We start from the raw sequence: 6,000 nt of genomic DNA, 5'->3' as shown, positions 1-6,000 counted from the left end.
TCTCTTTGGATTTGAGAGAAAATTGCTAACAATACCCACTGCAAGAGCAATATCCGGTCTCGTACATACCATGTCAAATATGCCCAATCAACAACCTGGGCTCTGATACCACTTTGTTGGGAAAAATCCCACTTCCTGTGACAATGAAAATCACAGACCCGACACGGTCCACAAATACGAGATAACACAATAGCCCAAAACGAATAACAACGGAAGGGACACAAAATTTACGTGGAAACCCCAAAACCACGGACCACCACCACCAACAATTCCACTATAACAAATCTTGGGTACAAAGTTGCTGGCTACCACCCGAGCCAAACACCCTAAAAAACCATCAAATACAACAACTCTAGGCCAAATATAATCTATCACGTTCACAGGCCTAAAAAGGAATAATATCTCGTACGTACTCAAAATATTCAACTACCACGTACAAGATAAAATGAATATAAGTAGTACGAGATTACCCAAAATGATGTCTGGAACAAACAATTGACCTCTACAAATATTTGATGAAGAAAGTACCCCAAAAATCTTCGGCAAACTTCACGGCAAAACCAACAAGCATGCGACAAAAGATGAAACCCGCCGAACACGCTGCTGCCGAACTACCAAAGGAGACAAAGAGACAAGCAAAAGAAATCTTTGTTTTATTTCATTGCCTAGCCTCACGTCTACCTTTCCTCTCTACCGAATCAACATATGTGTGTGTGTCTAGTGGCCATCTTGCATCCAAAATCCCTAAGCATTTTTATAGGGAATGAAGTACAGGAAAGGTCACAAGATGCCAAAAGTCTCTTTGTTTCCAACCCTTCATAATCTCTTATTATTATTATACATTAATAATAATAATAATAATTAGGGCTCAATAAAACTATATAGTGGGTACAAAAATACTTGGTCCAAACATGAGCTATTTTCCACATAGGAGGGAATCTCAACCCAACAATATATATATATATATATATATATATATATATATATATATATATATATATATATATATATATATATATATATATATATATAATATTTCAAATATTCGGACGGGTCGGGTGGCCAAATTCCTAACCCTACCAGAATTATATATAACCGTAGAAGTAGGCAATCGGTTTGGGTTCGGATATCCTCCCCGTGTCTATTATCGGATCTCGGACCGGGCGGGTTCGTCGGGTTGGGCGGGTTTACACAACCCTATTATCAATATTCAATGCATGCAAATTTTACGTAATTCAAATTTTTTATTTTACATCATACAATTTATTTTATTTAAGAATTTTTAAAAATGGAATTTTAATTTAGATTTTCATTATTTTTAAAAAATATTTCTAAGTAATTTACATATGGAAAGAAAAAGATAATTTCGAAAAGAAAATAATTTTGAAGTGATGCAAAAATAGAGTTGGAATTGCATGAATATAATAAAAAAAATAGTCATAAATTATACTTTGAATGATATAATTGCAGTATTCATTTTTAAATATGTTTGTGGATGTACATCGCTTAACAACCGTCGTCTTTCTAATATTAGACGTGGCCACAATTTGATTTCGGTTTTAAATCGTCGGTTCATAGTTTTGAGAAATGATAAAGCGGAACAGGCAGTTTTGGTTTGAATCGATCAACGATTTGAACATTTTTTTTCTTAAAAACTAAGCTTTTCTATTTTTTAAAAAATCTATTTTTTTTAAAAAAAAAAAAATCAGGTGCATGGCTGGTTGAGTGAACCCACCAGATTTCTCGGCCCATGACGTGGCCAGTGGAGGTCGAGTATCCCCAGTGTCCTTGTTGGCGAGGCCATAGAGGTCGCTTGGCATGAGAGTGTATGGCAGAGGGGTAAGGGGCTGGGGGCGAGAAGTTGGAGACGTGGGTGGATACTTGGGGCAAGACATGGACATGTGCAGTGGGTGGTAGGCATGAAAGACGAACTAGGATCATACACTTGGTAGCCATTGGAATCGCACTATAAAATGGGCAGCTTGTCTCCCTCCTAGACCGGATATGTCTGATCACTACATACACCACTCCTAGCTTCATGGCTTTTGGTCTCTACTTTCTACAGGATAACCATGGTATATTATTTGGGTCATATCTCGGGCATTGTATATACTTTTTTAGGCCTAGTACCTCGAGCAACAATTGTCATACAATGGACCATGGTCCACACATCGCTGTGTGGATCATGATCGTCGAATAAAATTGTAGTAGAATTAAAATGATACTTTAGTGTTACAATAATGAAACTAGTGTGTGTGGAAAATGAAACTAAAATACAGAGCACATTATTGCCAAATGAAACTGTAATATAATTGTTGGAAAAATTAGCTTAAAATGGCATAAAATGGCATATTAAGTGGCTATTTTGTGGTACAATTATCAGTGGGGTCCACTTCCGATTTGGGTCGGGTCAAAGTGGATTCGGATTCTTCGTAGTAAGACGAAGAGATTGATATATTGTACGCTCAAAACGGATAATGGGTGAATGAGATATTGATTCTCAAAGTAGACCCATTTAAGTTGGGAAATGAAGGGAAAATGTAGGACTTTGTCCCACATTGGTTTGGAAACAAGATTTGCCCCCCTTATATACATGAGCTCTTTTCAAGCTTGTAGAATTGTATAGCATAGAGGCTCTCTCGTGCGGGGGGGGGGGGGGGGTGCAAATCAAAATCCAACTAGAGGACATCAAAAAGGCTTGAAATCAAGCCCGAGCTCGCGTGCGCCGGCACCTTGCGGGCATAAGTTATGCCAAACTTCGGTATCATTTTCCAACTGATATAGTCACTTGGTTCGGCCGGAACCGAACCGATAGCACCTACTCTCGGTCTACAGAGGAGCAAGAGAGGTTGTGGTGCACCGAGAGCACAACTCTCGTGCATCTGTGACCTACTCTCGTGCTACAGAGGAGCAAGAGAGGCTGTGGTGCACCGAGAGCACAACTCTGTGCATTAAACCACAGTGAGCACGAGAGGTGCACTCTCGTGTTGTTGGTCCGTGTGCTCTCGTGTGAACCTGCACCCCAACGGTCTGAAACCCGAAAGTTCAGCCTGGTGTACAAATTAAACTCATCTGTTACGGAATTAATACTGTTTTAATTCCAATTTTAAATATGAGTTTAATCCTACTTAGTGGGTGACCGTTACAGGTGTTACACAATTGGTTTTAACACAAATTTAATGGCCATGTTGAATGCTATCACTCCAACATCCCTATATAAAGAGAGGTAGAAGCAGTAGCATTTTACACACAGTAAAAAAAAAAAAAAAAAACGAAAGGAATTCCAGTAGCTTTCAGCTTCCCAAAACTCTGCTTCTATTCTCTTCTTTACCAACTAGTGTTCTCTACTTTGCTTTGTTTGCCGGGTTCCTTGTTTAGGTGCTTAAACAAGGAATCGTAGCACGTTTTATCCTGGGAAACCTAGGCTGCAACGCTCCTAGCACTTGTGGGAGGTAGCAAATAAGGTTTTAAGGAAAAGAACCTTGTGTTCGAACTCGTGCTAAACCTATACCCAAACACTCAACCTTTTCCTTCCCATTTTTCTGTTTTCCCATATAATATTAATCTTTCCGTAGGATTATTATTATTTTGGGATTTTCCACCTTATTACCCAACAATCTTAAAACCTTATATCTGTTTCCCGTTGGTTGTTCATCTCTAATTCACCGGTATTGGATCGAATTTCAAAACGTATTGGATCGAATTTCAAAAGGTGGCAACAAAAGATGTTGTTCTACCTAGCAACTCTCGGCTTGGCGAGATTTTTGACCGAGAAGGTTCCCGAACTAAGGGAACAGGATGCCCAATCCGTGATGGCAGTTGGCTATTGGAAGGATTCGGACTTCCTATGCCGAAACTACATCCTAAATGGATTGTGTGATGCGTTATACGATGTATATCGCAAGATTGGCATAGCGAAAGCGCTGTGGGAAGCTTTGGATCATAAATACCGAAGTGAGGATGCCGGCGCAAAGAAATTTGTGGTTGGCCGATTCCTTGACTTCAAAATGGTTGATTCCAAAACCGTGCTAAGTCAGGTTGAAGATCTACAACTAATCTTTGATGAAATCCGTGACGAAGGCATGACGTTGAGTGAAGCCTTCCTAGTGGGATCTGTTATCCACTTGCTGCCTCCAGGGTGGAAGGACTTCAAGAACTACCTTAAGCATAAGCGAAAGGAAATGAACCTGGAGGACCTGATCCAGCGACTCCGAATTGAGGAGGGGAACAGGACGAATGATGGCAGAAATTCTGTCACTGTTGGCGCTAAAGCCAATGTTGTGGAGCATGCTAAAAACTCCAAAAAGAACAAGAAGGACAAGCAAAAGCTAGGTCCGAAAGGAGGCATTACCAAGAAGAAATTTCATGGAAAATGCTTCAATTGTGGCAAGACTGGCCACAAGTCCTCTGAGTGCAAAGTTCCAAAGAAGAAGAACAAGAGTTCTGAAGCCAACATGGTTGAGGAAAGCAATCAGAAGAAGGTTGAGATTAGCCTTTCGGCTATGGTGACCGAGGTGAACCTCGTGGACTCGAACCCACGAGAGTGGTTCATTGATACTGGTGCAACAAGGCATTTGTGTTGCAACCGAGAAATGTTCAACACCTTTGAGACCGTCGAGGGCGAGAAGGTTTGGATGGGAAACTCTGCTCAGTCTGCTGTGGAAGGCGTGGGCAAGGTGGTTCTGAAGATGACTTCCGGGAAGGAACTGACGTTGAACAACGTGCTGTATGTTCCAGAGCTGAGGAAGAATCTGGTGTCTGGCTCACTGTTGAACAAGCATGGCTTTCGCATGGTGTTCGAGTCAGACAAGGTTGTTTTATCTAAGTTAGGAATGTTTGTAGGCAAAGGTTATGTAACTGATGGGTTTTTTAAGCTCAATGTAATGCCTATTATCATGAATAAGAGCAAAGTTAATTCCGTTTACTTGCTTGAGTCTTCCAATTTGTGGCATGGTAGACTAGGTCACGTTAATTATAATTCTATACGTAGATTAATTAACATGGACCATATTCCTAATTTTCAAATTAACACAAATAACAAATGTGAAATTTGTGTTGAGGCAAAATTAACAAAAGTACCTTTCAAATCGGTTGAAAGGGAAACTGAACCACTAGAATTAATCCATAGTGATTTGTGCGATTTTAGATCGATACAAACGAGAGGTGGTAATAAATATTTTATCACGTTTATCGACGATAGCACACGTTATTGCTATGTGTATTTGCTTAAAAGCAAAGACGAAGCCTTGGAAAAATTCATTCTTTATAAGAATGAAGTTGAAAACCAACTTAATTGTAAGATTAAGAAAGTTAAAAGCGATCGAGGTGGTGAGTACAAAGCACCTATTGGTGACTTCTGTGCGAGTGTAGGTATAATACACGAGCGTACTGCACCTTACTCACCTCAATCGAACGGTGTTGCCGAGCGAAAGAATCGTACATTGAAAGATATGATGAATGTGATGCTTATAAGTTCGGGCCTACCTCAATACGCGTGGGGTGAGGCTATTTTGACAAGTAATTACCTTTTAAATAAGGTACCCCACAAGAAGTTTGATAAGACTCCTTATGAGCTGTGGAACGGTAGGAAACCTTCCTACCAGTACCTGAAAGTGTGGGGGTGTCTTGCCAAAGTTTTGGTGCCAACACCTAAGAAAGTAAAGATAGGTCCTAAGACAGTGGACTGTATCTTTATTGGCTATGCACATAATAGTAGTGCTTATCGGTTCTTAGTATACGAGTCCCATAATCCGGACGTACACGAGAACACGATAATAGAATCAAGGAATGCATCTTTCTTTGAAAATGTATTTCCTTGTAGGTCCAATGAGGGACCGAGTTCGTCAAAACGAACGTTTGACGAAGCTATGGATAATGATAGTGGGGAATCCGAGAGAGAACCCGAGCTCGAGCCAAGACGCAGTAAGCGGGCGAGAGTTGGAAAATCATTTGGTCCTGATTTTCTAACTTACTTGTTGGAGTACGATTCGAGTACTCTAT

This window comes from Ipomoea nil, unplaced genomic scaffold, assembly GCF_001879475.1.
Source record: "Ipomoea nil cultivar Tokyo-kokei standard unplaced genomic scaffold, Asagao_1.1 scaffold0322, whole genome shotgun sequence".
In the NCBI taxonomy this organism is placed as follows: domain Eukaryota; kingdom Viridiplantae; phylum Streptophyta; class Magnoliopsida; order Solanales; family Convolvulaceae; genus Ipomoea; species Ipomoea nil.
Note: the sequence above shows the minus strand (reverse complement) of the source record.